Genomic DNA, 17,746 nt, shown 5'->3' on the forward strand with positions numbered 1-17,746 from the left:
GAAGATGTTGTTCTGGAGCAATGAGGATAGGGTGCCCTCACCCTTGATCCAGATCACAAAGGTGTCATCAGTGAATCTGAACCAGGTGAGGGTTTCAGAGTTCTGGGCATATAGGAAGGATTCCTCTAGATGGTCCATGAATAGGTTTACATAGAATGATGCCATGCAGGTGCCCATAGATGCACCAAGCATTTGTTGTAGGTAATGCCTTCAAAGGAGAAGTAATTTTGGGAGAGAATATGGTTGGTCATGGTGACTAGGAAGGAGGTTGTTTGTTTGTAATTCATCGGGTGTTGGGAAAGGTCATGTTCAATAGCATTAAGGCTGTGGGCATTAGGCATCTTAGTGTAAAGGGGTGTGGTATCAGTTATGATGAGCAGTGCACCGTGTGGTAAAAGAACAGGAACTGTGGACAGTCGGTCGAGGAAATGGTTGTTATCTTTTATATAGTAGGGTAGATTGCAGGTAGCAGGCTGAAGGTGTTGGTCTACGAGAGCAGAGATTCTCTCGTTGGGGACAAAGGAACTGGTCACAATGGGGGTCCTGGGTGGTTGGGTTGATGGACTTTAGGAAGCATGTAGAAGATAGGAGTGTGGGGAATAGTAGGGGTGAGGAGAGAGATGGACTCTGGGGAGAGGTTATGAGATGGGCCTAAGGTTTTGAGGAGATTCTGTAATGGGGACATTGTGGCAGGCTTTGTACGTGGATGAATCTGACAGCTAGTGGAGTCCTACTGCCAGGTAATCTTTGTGGTTCAAAACAACAATGGTAGAGAGTTTGTCAGCAGGTATAATTATAAGGTCAGGATCAGTTTTTAGTTGTGGATTGCAGTTCTTTCTGTGGATGTAACCTTAGTTTGCATCTTCAGTATTTGTAGAATGATGGTGGGGCAAAGTTCTAGGTTAAGAAATTCTGGAAACTTACCTGGGGGTGATTTGGGGGCAATGGGGGTGGATCATGGATGGATGGAGGAGTGAATTGAGTCAGGCAGTCTTGAACATTGGTCTTTGGTTGAGTCTAATTGGTAGTATTGGTGGTGAAATTTATTTCCACTGTAGGGACAAGGAAAAAGAGAGAAAGTCTTTAACAAGTCCTCCATGGTTGAATTTTGGAGTGGGGCAAAAAGTGTGGCCTTTGGAAAGGCCTAATATTTCTGTGGGACTAAGTCTTTTGGAGGTAAGATTCATGATTTTTTTTTTTTTTTTGCTGTTTAGGTTTTGGTTTCTTTGTGGTGGTGGGAACATTTCAACTAACTCTAATGGTGCTCTGAAATGAGAAATATCCTACCCTCTATCCTTCCCATCACATCACTGGTAAGACAGAGATTTAGAAACCAGGTTTTAAACTGTAAGACATATCCAGGGGCAGGTCTGGACTCTGACCACAATCTATTGGTTATGAAGAGTAGATTGAAACTGAAGAAACTGCAAAAAGGTGGGAATTTAAGGAGATGGGACATGGATAAACTGAAAGAACCAGAAGTTGTAGAGAGTTTTAGAGAGATCATTAGTGAATGATTGACAAGAATGGGGGAAAGAAATACAGTAGAAGGAGAGTAGGTAGCTTTGAGAGATGAATTAGTGAAGGCAGCAGAGGATCAAGTAGGTAAAAAGACAAGGGCATGTAGAAGTCTGAGGGTAACAGAAGAGATGTTGAATTTAATTGATAAAAGGAGAAAATATAAAACTGCAATAAATGAAGCAGGCAAAAAGGAATATAAGCATCTCAAAAATGATATTGACAGGAAGTGCAAAATGGCAGGGATGGCTAGAGGACAAATGTAAGGATGTAGAGGCATATGTCACTAGGGGTAAAATAGACACAGCCTACTGGAAAATTAAAGAGACCTTTGGAGAAAAGAGAACCACTTGCATGAATATTAAGAGATCAGATGGAAAACCAGTTCTAAGCAAAGAAAGAAAGCAGAAATGTGGAAGGAGTATATGTAAGGTCTATACAAGGGTGATGTACATGAGGGGATGGGGGGAGGGGGGGGCGAATCTTATGGAAATGGAAGATGATGTAGATGAAGATGAAATGGGAGATATGATGCTGAGTGAAGAATTTGACAGGATACTGAAAACCTAAGTGGAAACAAGGCCCTGGGAGTAGACAACATTCCATTAGAACTGCTGATAGCCTTGGGAGAGCCAGGCATGACAAAACTCTACCATCTTGTGAGCAAAATGTATGAGACAGGCAAAATACCTCAGACTTCAAGGAGATTATAATAATCCCAATCTCAAAGAAAGCAGGTGTTGACAGGTATGAGAATTACCAAACTATCAGTGTAATCAGTCATGGCTGCAAAATACTGGCACAAATTCTTTACAGACAAATGGAAAAACTGGTAGAAGGCGACCTCAGGGAAGATCAGTTTGGATTCTGTAGAAATGTTGGAACATGTGAGGCAATACTGACCCTAAGACTTATCTTATAAGATAGATTAAGGAAAGGTAAACACACTTCTCTAGTATTTGTAGACTTAGAGAAGGCTTTTGACAATGTTGACTGAAATATTCTCTTCCAAATTCTGAAGGTGGCGGGGGTCCAATACAGGGAGTGAAAGGCTATTTACAATTTGTACAGAAACCAGACGATAGTTATAAGAGTTGAGGGGCATCAAAGGGAAGCAGTGGTTGGGAAGGGAGTGAGAGAGCGTTGTAGCCTATCCCCGATGTTATTCAATATGTATATTGAGCAAACAGTAAAGGAAACAAAAGAAAAATTTGGAGCAGGAATTAAAATCCATGGTGAATAAATAAAAACCTTGAGGTTTACCGATGACATTGTAATTCTGTCAGAGAGAGTGAAGGATCTGGAAGAGCAGTTGAACAGAATGGACAGTGTCTTGAAAGGAGGATATAAGATGAACATAAACAAAAGGAAAATGAGGATAATGGAATGCAGTCAAATTAAATCAGGTGATGCTCAGGGAATTAGATTAGGAAATGATACACTTAAAGTAGTAGATGACTTTTTCTATTTGGGGAGCAAAATAACTGATGATGGTCGAAGTAGAGAGGATGTAAAATGTACACTGGCTATGGCAAGAAAAGAATTTCTGAAGAAGAAAAATTTGTTAACATCGAGTATAGATTTAAGTGTCAGGAAATCTTTTCTGAAAGTACTTGTATGGAGTGTAGCCATGTATGGAAGTGAAACATGGACAATGAATAGTTTAGACAAGAAGAGAATAGAAGCTTTTGAAATGTGGTGCTACAGAAGAATGCTGAAGATTAGATGGGTAGATCAAGTACCTAATGAGAAGGTACTGAATAGAATTGGGGAGAATAGGAATTTGTGTTACAACTTGACAAGAAGAAGGGATCTGTTGGTAGGATTCTGAGGCATCAAGGAATCCCAGTTTAGTATTGGAGGTCAGTGTGGAAGGTAAAAATCGTAGATGGAGACCAAGAGATGGATACCCTAAGCAGATTCAGAAGGATGTAGGTTGCGGTAGTTACTTGATGATAAAGAGGCTTGCACAGACAAAGTAGCAGGAAGTGCTGCATGAAACCAGTGTCTGGACTGAAGACAACAACAACAACATCCGTCTTCTGAAACTCAGTCTGCTGTTTGCACACGCAGTATCTTGTGGGTAGAGGTGATCCACACACAATGATGAGTAGGTACTGAACCACACCAAGTGACTACAGCATGGGATGATAGCTACCATGCTGGACTGGTTACAATAAACTCTACAACTTTGTTGATAAAGTTGACTTTACTCTGATGCACTGCTAAAATGTGTGAACCTGTTTGTGTCAACAGTTCATTGCCATCTGCTATGGATTAGACTGATAACATACAAGGCACTGAATCATCTTCCAGAATTCGGAAACCGCAAAAATGTCAGACAGAAATACCAAAATGAGAAGTCAGATACAGTATTTTCAGAAGTGCCAACCAGTGCTGCAGTGATGGCCATGTGTGTTGAGCTCTGCTATGGTGACTGCAGTCTGACAACTACTGTTGTTCAGAAACAGAGCAGATATGTGTAAAGTTTGATAATTTGGGGCACATTGGAGTCTTATGTATTGAGATATTTTTGAGCCTGGTGTATTGCTCTTCTTCAAGATAATTCTACACATTATTCTTTAGCAAGACAATTCCCAGCTAAACATTGTGAATAATGTGCAAGTCTTGTTCATAGAATGATGGTTAACATTGTTTTCCTGGCTTCATCTAACATATTTAACACTTTGTGCAATTCTTGATTAGTTTTGTTCTGATGTTCAAACTCATGGGACTCGATTAGTCCTGTAATGAGTTATCTGATATTGTTAAGTCAAGGCTTCATAGTGGCCATTTTAACAGGGACAGAGAAGTTTCTCTAGAAGACTTAGACATGATCTAGAATTGTCTAAATGCTGGTGGTGCAGATTGTCACATATACAGTGTAATGTAACAGATCGAAATTGATGTTAGTAGAACACGGTACATCAGTTTTGTATATCACTTGATCCCTCAGTTCTGTTCAGTTTCATTTCATATAAACAGGTAAATGGTTATATTTCTGCATTTCAATGTGCACTAATTAATCTCAATGATATTTACAGATATGTACAGTGTGGTCAGAAACAGTCTGAAAGCTTGTAAGCATGTTGTGGGGGAGATTATGCTGCAAAATAATTGTTGGCAAAAAAAACTCGATATGTAACACCATTTCTGAGTCATTCAACATCAAAGTAAGCTAATCAGATCATCACACTCACAGATTTAAACAGCCTGCCAGAGACAAAGTGGCCAAAAATGTTCTTTGTTTGGTTTCCTCAAACCGAACAAGAGAGCAAAACAAAAATCAAACAGTTGACATTAACAGGGATGGAACATCACCTAATGGTCTAGGAGTCTTGTGCGCTACCATCTATGCTATGAGAACAAATGGTATTACTGGTATTAGCTTCTATAGCAGACATATGTCTGCTAGTTATTGGATAACCTTATGAAGTTGTACTGACACATTCAATTGTTGCCAGAAGTGTTGGTTTAGCTGTGAATGTACACAGAAATGGGTGCAAAGGGACAATGACAGATGAAGGTGTGAGACACAGTTCCACAGCAGTGAATGTAGTGGTGCCATGGCACATCATTGATATTCCTTCAATGAATACACTAATATGCATTTAACGTATTTAACTGTGGGTTGAAATGCAATGGAGGCCCACACAGTTTACAGTGAAAGATTTGTGAATCGCATTATTCCATATGCAAATATGTTTACAGTGGTTGATAAATGATTTAGGGAGATTGGAAGTTTTCATGTGAACAGAATTAATACTGGTCTCCATACTCCATGCAGACTGTTCAGTTTTAAGAAGACCTTGATATGGTTGTTACAGATCCTACTACCAGCTTGAGGGCCATTGGTAATTCATGGGCAGTAAGTAAAGTTAATGTAATATTCTTAAATATGCTTGAAAATAAACATGGTAAAATATATCCATTTGTTTTTAACTTCGGGTTTCACATACTGTTGTATTGGATGTCCTTCATGACAAAAACCTATCTCTGTACCACGTATAGAAAGTGGAAGATTTGGTGGAAGAGGACTATCCTTTTTGGAATCAGTATTTCCTGTAGTAACTTACATCAGTGAATCAGAATTCTAAATTTAAAAAGGAGAGTGTTGTGGGCAGACGAGGCATGTTTCACCACAGAAGGGTCATTCAGCTCTCAAAATAGCAACTTTAGGAATAAAGTAAATATGCATGGCATGAAGTAAAGTGTATGGCATGTATGTGGAGTCATTTTTGCATAAGTTTGGCATGAATATTTGGCAGGTATCACAGGTGACTGTTGGCTCTTGTTCTACTTCCCAACCATTTAAATGGACAGACTTATTTAACCTTCCTCTTAAAAGTCCTTTCATTGTATTTAGAAGATGTTCCTGCGGTGATCCATCAGAAAACATGGCACAAACATGACGGCACACCACCACAGTAAGCTGTTGAGGTACAGGAGCATTTAGATGCATTGTATCTGGTAGAGGTAGATGCTAAGATGGGCTGGTTCGCTGGTCAGCTCATTTGCCATATCTTACCCCTTTAGATTTTTATCTGTGGTAGCATGTGAAGAAAATTGTCTATGTGATTCCAGTAGACACCATTGAAGAGCTTCTTGTGAGGGTTATTTTAGCTTTTCATTAAATCAGGGGAACTTTGATTTTGGAAAACTTGTGGACCCCATGACACAGCATTGCAATGCGTGCATTCAGGTTGGAGTTGGACACTTTGAGCACATACTATACATAATTATTGTTACTTTTCATTCTTGATTATTTTGTTGTTACATGAAAGAATTGAGAAAACAACATACCTGTTGCCTCATCATTATCATTATTTTTCCCTGTTTTTGTACATTTGTGGCTGTTGACTAAAAAAATCAAGGGTCCCCAGGGCTGAGATCCCCATTTTGAAACTATCGAAATTTTGCCTAGTTCTCCAGTGTTTTAAACATTTATTACTGCATGGATTGGTGGTGAGGCATAGTGGTAAAGAGATATTGTACACATGCTGAAATTATGGGTTTGACCCTCATCAGGTGCTTTGATTTTTTTTTTTTTATTTATTTATTTTTTTTTTTATTTTTTTTTTTGAATCTGTACCAAAACTTCTTTGATCACAATGTTTATTCAATTATTGGCTTAAAAGTAATTTTTTATTACTATTCCTTTGTCACATTGTTGTAGTCATCATATAAGCCTTCTCATCTGCTCTCATTGTGACTTCCTACCATTCTTTTTTCATGTGTGACTTTTGTTCATATGGTTTTGAATATTTTTATGTATTAAAGTCAATTTCATTTTCTCCATTTTAATATCATATGTTTCTGTCCATGTTACTGTATTCATTATTTCTGTTCCTCATTGTGGTTGAATTTCAGTTTTATTTATAATCCTGCCTTTTGTTCACATCTTCATCTCCATTATTTTCTTGTGTAATACAATAAGAAAATATGTTTTACATGTTTGTTTGACAATTGCCATTGGCAACATCCACATCTTGTAATGAAGAATACTTCTGACACCATTGCTCTGTCAGTATAAATAAATTACTTACTATCTTAGTTAATTGGCAGAGTGCCAATTTCGAATGTTTCAATATTATTGCAACAATATTATGAAAAGGAAAGTTGCTGCTCACCATATGGTGAGATGCTCAGTCACAGATAGGTGCATCAAGAAGACTGCCAAACAAAGTCAGAGTCTGTGGTCATGAGTGTGTGAGTTGCATTTACGTGAGTCTGTGTAGGTGTATGGTCTGTTCTGATGATGTCCTCCTTATCTGAAAGCTTTGTTTGACAATCTTTTTGTTGTAAATGATTAATGGAAAATCTCATATAAGATGTGAAACAAATACTAACAAAGAGATAGAGGGGCTGGCCAGTACTTACCTCAGCTCAGTACAACCGATAGATACACATAAAACAGAACTGAAAATTTACATTCCTAGCTTTCGGAACTTTGTTCCTTCATCAGGGAGGAGAGAGGGGAAAAAAGGGAAGAAGGGAAAGTGGATTCAGTTACTCACAACCCAGGTTATGAAGCAACAGGGAAAGGTAAACAGGGAGGGTAGCAAGGATGGAGGCATGGTTGTCAGAGGGAAGCCAAAGATATTCTACTGTAAGTACTGTGCCAGCTTCAAACCAAAGAGGATGCATACAGAAGTAAAGAGGTATATAGTATAAAGATAAACACAACTATGTAGGATGAAAAGATGCGTGAATGGCTAAAGAGGAAAGGGAAAGAGGAGAAGACTGAAGAGTGAATGGGAGTGAGGTTGTTTAACGTAGGTTCAGTCCAGGGGGATGGCGGGATGAAAGGATGTGTTGGAGTGCAAGTTCCCATCTCTGCAGTTCAGAGGGACTGGTGTTGGGTGGGAGAAGCCAAATGGCACATACGGTGTAGCAGGTTCCTAGGTCCCTAGAATTATGCTGGAGGGCATGCTCTGCTACTGGGTATTGGGCATCTCCTAGGCGGACAGTTCGTCTGTGTCCGTTCATGCGCTCAGCCAGTTTGGTTGTTGTCATGGCGACGTAAAAGGCTGTGCAGTGCAGGCATGTCAGTTGATAAATGACATGTGTAGTTTCACACGTAGCCCTGCCTTGAATTGTGTATGTTTTACCAGTAGCGGGGCTGGAGTAGGTGGTTGTGGGGGGATGCATGGGGCAGGTTTTGCAGCGGGGTCGGTTACAGGGGCAGGAACCGCTGGGTAGATAAGGTAGTCTGGGAATATTGTAGGGTTTAACAAGGATGTTACGGAGGTTAGGGGGGCGACGAAAGGCAACTCTGGGTGGTGTGGGGAGAATTTTGTCAAGGGATGATCTCATTTCAGGGGTTGACTTGAGAAAGTCATATCCCTGGTGGAGTAATTTGTTGATGCTTTCGAGGCCAGGATAATATTGGGTGACAAGGGGGATGCTTCTGTGTGGTCTGGGGGTAGGAACATTGTTGTTGGACAGGGAGGAATGTATTGCTCGGGAAATCTGTTTGTGGACAAGGTCTGCAGGATAGTTGCGGGAGAGGAAAGCACTGGTCAGGTTATTGGTGTAGTTGTTGAGGGACAAATCCCTCAACAATAACCTGACCAGTGCTTTCCTCTCCCGCAACTATCCTGCAGACCTTGTCCACAAACAGATTTCCTGAGCAATACATTCCTCCCCGTCCAACAACAATGTTCCTACCCCCAGACCACACAGAAGCATCCCCCTTGTCACCCAATATTATCCTGGCCTCGAAAACATCAACAAATTACTCCACCAGGGATATGACTTTCTCAAGTCAACCCCTGAAATGAGATCATCCCTTGACAAAATTCTCCCCACACCACCCAGAGTTGCCTTTTGTCGCCCCCCTAACCTCCGTAACATCCTTGTTAAACCCTACAATATTCCCAGACTACCTTCTCTACCCAGCGGTTCCTGCCCCTGTAACCGACCCCGCTGCAAAACCTGCCCCATGCATCCCCCCACAACCACCTACTCCAGCCCCGCTACTGGTAAAACATACACAATTCAAGGCAGGGCTACGTGTGAAACTACACATGTCATTTATCAACTGACATGCCTGCACTGCACAGCCTTTTACATCGGCATGACAACAACCAAACTGGCTGAGCGCATGAACGGACACAGACGAACTGTCCGCCTAGGAGATGCCCAATACCCAGTAGCAGAGCATGCCCTCCAGCATAATTCTAGGGACCTAGGAACCTGCTACACCGTATGTGCCATTTGGCTTCTCCCACCCAACACCAGTCCCTCTGAACTGCAGAGATGGGAACTTGCACTCCAACACATCCTTTCATCCCGCCATCCCCCTGGACTGAACCTACGTTAAACAACCTCACTCCCATTCACTCTTCAGTCTTCTCCTCTTTCCCTTTCCTCTTTAGCCATTCACGCATCTTTTCATCCTACATAGTTGTGTTTATCTTTATACTATATACCTCTTTACTTCTGTATGCATCCTCTTTGGTTTGAAGCTGGCACAGTACTTACAGTAGAATATCTTTGGCTTCCCTCTGACAACCATGCCTCCATCCTTGCTACCCTCCCTGTTTACCTTTCCCTGTTGCTTCATAACCTGGGTTGTGAGTAACTGAATCCACTTTCCCTTCTTCCCTTTTTTCCCCTCTCTCCTCCCTGATGAAGGAACAAAGTTCCGAAAGCTAGGAATGTAAATTTTCAGTTCTGTTTTATGTGTATCTATCGGTTGTACTGAGCTGAGGTAAGTACTGGCCAGCCCCTCTATCTCTTTGTTAATCTTTTTGTTGTGCCTATCTGTGACTCAGCATCTCTGCTATATGGTGAGTAGCAACTTCCCTTTTCATAATATTGTCATTATTCCATCCTGGATTTTCCGTTGTTCAGTATTGTAAACAAATAAAAATAATCAAAATCACTTGCTCAAAGATTCTACAATGATAGGACGTTATGAATGTCCCTTAACCACTACACTACCTCACAAATTGGAGCAGTACTATTATTTTTAAGATGCTGGATATGACACAAATTTTTACTTCAGTTACTCCCAAATGAGGACCCACCGGGGTGAATGCCTGGGTGTTCGATCCTTGCTAACCTCCAATGATTTTTATTTGTTCGGTTCCAACTAACCAAATGGAGAACACATTTGGCCATTGCCACCTCTAGAAAGCTGCTTGAATTTCTGCATGCACTGACAATATTGGGTAATTTCAGTGCTAAATAGCATGGAAATGGCACAGCGTATTGAATTTTATTCTAACAGTTATCTTTCAGCACATTTTCCCCTGCAATACTCTTACAAGATTTCAGACTGTTTCTGACCACCCTGTATAGAAATTGCGCTGACTAAACCCATGACCAGTCTGCATAGAGCACTGTGTATAGTTGTTTGCAATGCAGAAAAATGTCATAGCTATCATCTTTGTCACAGACTGAAATGAAGTAATTTATGTAAAATAATAAAATTTGCTGTAAGAAACTACTATACTTGGTGGAAAGTGAAATTATAGTTTAACTTTGGTTAAAATTAATATTTATAAAATTTATTGTCAAAAACACTTACAATATAAATTTTGATTTGAAGGATTGTGAATCTATTAGATTATTCAATTAAAATTGTAATTATGTTTTGTCACGTACAACATGGTGCATTTGGTTGATTTTGTAATTAGTTTGTGACTCGATTAAGATGTTACTGTCGATAATACATTTCCTAATGGGTTTGCATTGCTGAGAACATTTTTATATTCCAGCAGTTGCACCTGCCAAATCGGCTCAGTGCACCCACAAAAAGAGTATATGGAAGATCTGTACAAGTATTCTCAGCGTGAGCCAGGTCTATATGGAAGTTTCATTCAATAAGTGTGAAAATGAGTTTTAATGTGCTGTTCAAGCCTTATTTGAAGATTGTTTCACTTCATAATGCAAATTAGGTTCTATCACACACCAAATAGGAAGAGCTAAGTACTTTTCTCTTAGTAATGAGGAGATGATGCCATCACTGTTATTAGACACCTCAACACATGGAGTTGTAGGTTGTGGGGAGGGGGGGGGGGGGGGTGTAGTAATTACAACAATAAATAATCACTCTCACTCCTGTCACTAACTATGAATACTTTTATTTTCACAGTGAATACACAATGCATGTAGTATAGAGCACATACTACAGAGAACTAATATGGCAAAGACACAGTTGTTCTTGCTATGATAGGGCAGCAATATTATTGGGGGTAGAGCCAGTGGTTCTACATCCCCACAGAGCTAATCACTTTTGATCTCTATGTGTCACTCTTGTTCTAAAAAATTTAAACTTGCAAATAAGCCTCATATTTTACCTGAAGCAGATGCAATTCATTAATTTGGAGTGATTGGACTTTATGGAATTATTGTTATGACAACATAATTAGAATGCAGCTGTTATAAATGGTGTTTGGAGCTAGGATCATAAATAAACTAATATTCTAAGATAAGTTGTAGGGTCAGTATTGCCTCATGTGTTCCAACATTTCTGCGGAATCCAAACTGATCTCTACCGAGGTCGGCTTCTATCAGTTTTTCCATTCGTCTGTAAAGAATTCGCGTTAGTATTTTGCAGCTGTGACTTATTAAACTGATAGTTCGGTAATTTTCACATCTGTCAACACCTGCTTTCTTTGGGATTGGAATTATTAAATTCTTCTTGAAGTCTGAGGGTATTTCGCCTGTCTCATACATCTTGCTCATCAGATGGTAGAGTTTTGTGAGGACTGGCTCTCCCAAGGCCGTCAGTAGTTCCAATGGAATGTTGTCTACTCCCGGGGCCTTGTTTCAACTTAGGTCTTTCGGTGCTCTGTCAAACTCTTCACGCAGTACCGTATCTCCCATTTCATCTTCATCTACATCCTCTTCCATTTCCATAATATTGGCCTCAAGTACATCGCCCTTGTATGGACCCTCTATATACTTCTTAATGAAAGCATGATAAATGAACGTGATATAGGTAGTGGAATTCCACCTCTGACACTTAAATGTGCTGAAACATGTCTGGGTGAAACAAAACAGAAAAATGGTGTCTTTCATAATGTGGAATTTCTCTTCCCATTTCAAGCAAGCATGGACATAACAAGAAGAACTGCAACACCACAAGATGAAGGTGATATAGTTGCCAATATCTTCAACAACCATTTTTTGACTGCTGTGGATCAAACTGGTTGTAAATGACCTATGCTTGAAGCCATGAACCTTCTTCAAAAAGCAGTACAGAACAAAAATGGTTAGATGCATGTACCATACATTTCAGCCAATGAGATTGAGAAGGTAATAAGGCAAACGAAAACTAAAAGTTCCACTGGAGTGGATAATATATCTATGAAAGTTCTGAATCGCTGCTGCAGATTTATTCTTGAAGTTCTCTGTCACATATTTAATGCAAATATTACCTATCAAAAACAGTCTTGATCACAATTATTTATTCTGGTGACCAGTTTTGACCACAGCTGTGGTCATCTTCAGACCAATGAGTAAGAACATCCTTCTGGTAGTAGTGATTTACCACCAGAAGGAGGTTCTTATTCAATGGTCTGAAGATATTTACAGTTGTGGTTGAAACCAGTCACCAGAATAAATAATTTGTGATCAAGACTGTTTTTGATAGTAAATATTTTTAATAAATATTGACCACTGTATAATCCCACAATGTATTCAAAAGTAGCATATTTAATGAGTTTATAAATCAAGATGTTGTCCCCAATAGATTCAGATATTCAATTGCTAAGCCACTGTTGGAAAATGTGATAAAACTGAGGTTTCCACCTACCAGCCAATTTAATTGCTAACAAGTCTCTCTAAAATCTTAGAGAAACTTATGTTCAAGAGAATCATGGATCATCTGAATAAACATAATATCAGTAAAAAAATCAATTTAGATTCTAAAAGAGTATTTCAACTGAACACATCATTCTCTCATTTGTTAACCAACTCCTTGAGTTCATAAACAATAAAATGTCACCAGTTGGAAATTTTTGTGATCTGCCTAAAGCATTTAACTGAGTAGATCACAAAATTGTACTTACATAGGCTGAGCAATATGGCTTATATGGAAAAGTTGGGATGTAGCTCGAATCATATCTAGTTGACAGAAGGCAGAAGGTAGTGTTGAATAATTGCACCTGCCTGCGCTGATTGGGGCACAGTGAAATGTGAAGTAATACAGGGTTCAGTGCTTGGTCTCTTACTTTTCCTAATCTTTATCAATGATCTGCCATGGGGTACCTATTTGCAGATGACACAACCATTATGACAGAGGAAGACCACTATATTCAAATAAGCTCCTGACTGGTTCACTTCTAATGGTCTGTCCCTCAATGTAAACAGACTCAACTTATTCAGCTTCAAACAGCAAACATAAAACTGGAAAATATTGAAATAAAATGTGGTGACAAAGAAATATTGAGTGTTGAGTCTTCTACATTCCTGGGATTACACATTAACAACACTCTGAACTGGACAGTTCACATAATCGACCTAAGTAAATGACTGAATTTGGCAGCATTTGCCATTCACTCAATTTCATCTATTTGTGATTGGGAAACAATCAAAGCTGCATACTTAGGATACTTCCATTCACTTATGACATATGGCATCATGTTCTGGGAATAGCAGCCATGAGCAATAAAGTCCTTATTGCACAGAAGAAGAATCATCAGAATTATGGGTAGAGTGCACCCAAGAAGCTCTTGCAGAAACTTATTATGTAACTGGGGATCAGTACATTTTTCCACTAATGTACTTTGTGAAAATCATGCAATGTGCAGAATGCAGTGAATATCACAGTAGTCATGGGGGACTGGAATTCAATTAGTAGGAAAAGGAAGAGAAGGAAAAGTAGGTGGTGAATATGGACTGCGGGTAAGGAATGAAAGAGGAAGCCACCTGGTGGAAATTTGCCCAAAGCTTAACTTAAACATAGCTAACACTCAGTTTAAGAATCATGAAAGAAGGTTGTATACATGGAAGAAGCTGGAGACACTTGAAGGTTACAGATAGATTAAATAATGGTAAGACAGAAATTTAGGAACCAGGTATTAAATTGTAAGACATGTCCAGTGGCAGATATGGACTCTGACCTCAATTTATTGGTTATAAACTATAGATTGAAACTGTAGTAACTGCAAAAAGGTAGGAAACCAAGGAGATGGGACCTGGATAAAATGAAAGAACCAGAGGTTGTAGAGAGTTTCAGAAGGAGCATCAGGAAACAATTGATAAGAACAGGGGAAACGAATACAGCAGCAGAAGAATGGGTAGCTTTGAGAGATGAAATAGTGAAGGCAGCTGAGGATCAAGTAGGTGAAAAGATGAGGCCTAGTAGAAATCCTTGGGTAACAGAAGAGATACTGAATTTAATTGATGAAAGGAGAAAATATAAAAAATCAATAAATGAAACAGGTGAAAAGAAATACAAACGTCTCAAAAACGAGATCAACAGGAATTGCTAAATCGTTAAGCAAGAGTGGATAGAGGACAAATGTAAGCATGTAGATGCATATATCATTAGTGGTAAGATAGCTGCTGCCTACAGGAAAATTAAAGAGACCTGTGGAGAAAAGATAACCACCTGTATGAATATTAAGAACTCAGATGGAAAATCAGTGCTAAGCAAAGAAGGGAAAGGAAAAAGGTGGAAGGAGTATATAGAGGTTCTATACAAGGGCAATGTACTTGAGGACAATATTATGGAAATGGAAGAGGATGTAGATGAAGATGAGATGGGAAATATGATATTGCATGATGAATTTGACGAACACCGAAACACATAAGTCAAAACAAGGCTCTGAGAGTAGACAACATTCCGTTGGGAGAGCCAGCCATGACTAAACTCTTCCATCTGGTGAGCAAGATGTATGAGAGAGGCGAAATACCCTCAAATTTCAGGAATAATATAATAATTCGAATTCCAAGGAAAGTGGGTGCTGACAGGTGCGAAAATATTTAATTGTTTAAACTGAACAAAGCTCCAGGGCCCAATGGAATCCCTATCAGGTTCTATACTGAATTTGTGGCCGAGTTAGCCCCTCTTATAACTACAATCTAATGTATATACCTCAAACAAAAAATCATGCCCAGTCCTTGGGAAAAAGTATGGAAACACCCATCTACAAGGAGGGTAGTAGAAGTGATTCACAAAACTACTGTCCAATATCTTTGACATGGATTTGTTTTAGAATCTTAGTACACATTCTGAGTTCAAAAATAATGAGGTATCTCAAACAGAATGGTTGGCATGGATTCCAAAAACACTGCAGTTTTTCTCGATTTCTGAAAAGCATCTGACCAGACCTATGCTGACTGTCAAAAGTATGATCATATAGGGTATTAAGTGAAATTTGTGATGGGATTGAGGACTTATTGTTAGGGAGGACACAGCATGTTATCTTGGATGGAATGTCATCATCAGATGTAGAAGGGCAGGGAAGTGTGTTGGGGCCCTTGCTGTTCTTTCTGTATATTAATAGCCTTGCAAACAATATTAATAGTAAAATCAGACTTTTCACATGTGATACAGTATCTATAATGAAGTACTATCTGAGAAAAGCTGCCTAAATATTCAGTCAGGCCTCGATAAGATTTTGGGATGGTGCAGAGATTGACAAATTACTCTAAATGTTTAGAAATTTTGAGCTTCACAAAACAAAAAAATGTAGTATCCTATGACTATAATATCAGTGAGTGACTGTTGGAATTGGCCAACTCATATAAATATAACATTTTGTATGGATATGAAATGAAATGGGTATGTAGGCTTACTCGTGGGTAAGGCTGGTGGTAGACTTCAGTTTATTGACAGAATACTGGGGATGTACTGATAGAATACAGGGGAAGTGCAGTCAGTCTACAAAGGAGATTGCTTACAAACCACCCATGCGACAGTTCTACAGTATTGCTCAATTGTGTGGGACACATACCAGATAAGACTAACAGGGGATATTGAATGTTTACAGAAAAGGGCAGCATGAATGGTGACAGATTTGTTTCACCCATGGGAAAGTATCACTGAGATATTGAAAGAACTGAACTAGCAGACTCTTGAAGATACATGTAAACTATCCCAAGAAAGACTACTAACAGAGGTTCAAGACCCGGCTTTAAATGATGACTATAGGATTACACTACAGCCCTTTATGTATTTCTCACATAGTGATCATGAGGATAAGATTACAGTAATTACAGCATTGAAAATCATTTCTTCTGTGCTCCATATGTGAGTGGAACGGAAAGGAACCCTAATAACTGGTACAACAGAATGTACCCTCTGCCATGCACTTCATGGTGGTTTGCAAAATATAGATGTAGAGGTAGATGAAGAGCTAGCCCCCCCCCCTCCCCTCACCCACAAACTGTCATATGGGTGCCCTTGTTAGTTAATATCTTAATGTGTTCTTTGTCCTGGCCAATGCTTGCACGTGGTTTAACTATGCTTGTGATGTGGAACCCTGATACTGAATGCTTACACATCACCCATGATTCCTACCTGGCAGCGAAAATTTTCTGTTCCTGTCTGACTTTATTTCTGATTTAGCTGAAATTTTCTTGCTACAAGTCTACTTTCCCCCTCAGGAAACAGGTTACATTCATTGCTCAAGTTGACACTATGCGCACTTTGCAGATTCACCCTCCTTCACCCATTATCTGTTATGCCTATTGAAATTTTTCCCTATCTGAAGGATACAAAGTCTAGCCTTCATTCAAGTGATTTTTCTATCACTACTGAAAATACTACATGTCCTTTGAAGGGCTCCTATGGATGCTGACTCTTCTACCCTAGTATATTTGCTTATATGAAACCAGGATTTACCATCCTCACAGAATACCTCCTCTCTAAATACCTTACAGCAACATCCATAATGGTAAGATATTAAGAGACCAGTATTACAGAATTTATAAAGAGCTTGCAGTATAGACGCAACAAAACAAAAACCCTTTTATCTAATTTGTGCCAGTAAGCAGCTGACTTTTTACAGTAACTACCAGAAAAATGAATGATAGCAAATTCTAACTGATTTCAACTTAATCCAAACCAAAATACAAATTTAGATTTCCTATCTCGTAATACATCATAACAAAAGCATGCCTACATGCACAATTGATCGGGTACAGAATAATACACTGTCTCCTGTCATTAATGAAATTAGTACAGATAAACATTCAATATGGTAACAACTACATGGACTAAAGAAAGTATCTACAATGTAAAAACACATAAAATAACAAACAAGACAATGTTAAACTTTGTTTGCTTTCATGAGCACAGAACACGCTCTAGTCACTTGCAAAATAAACAAAAACATTTAGGAAAACCTTTACAAGAAAGCATATGTTTTGGGTTTTTGTTTGGAAATTGGCTACATTGAAGAGGAGTGGGAGCCAGAACATTTTACTTTTGTCCCCCCATGAACACATTTTATAGATGCAATTTATGTGAGCACCTGTAATCTGCAGAAGCAACAAGACATCTTACACCACTGACATCAACAACATCAGAGTCAACTAAACCACTTGAAGCAGTAGAAACTACCTGCCGGTCAAACAAAAGAAAAGTGTCACCAGTATTGAAGACAAGCAGCAACCAAACATTGAGGTGAGCAGTGTGACAGTTCCCAAGGACAATAAATCACTAGTAATATTTTATCAGAATGTTTGGGGTATAACTTGTAAAATTGTTGAATTATAAGTACTTTTGCGTGATCGGCTAAAAGGTATTTTAGTTTTATGTGTG

Source organism: Schistocerca serialis, chromosome 4 (genome assembly GCF_023864345.2).
Source record: "Schistocerca serialis cubense isolate TAMUIC-IGC-003099 chromosome 4, iqSchSeri2.2, whole genome shotgun sequence".
Lineage (NCBI taxonomy): Eukaryota > Metazoa > Arthropoda > Insecta > Orthoptera > Acrididae > Schistocerca > Schistocerca serialis.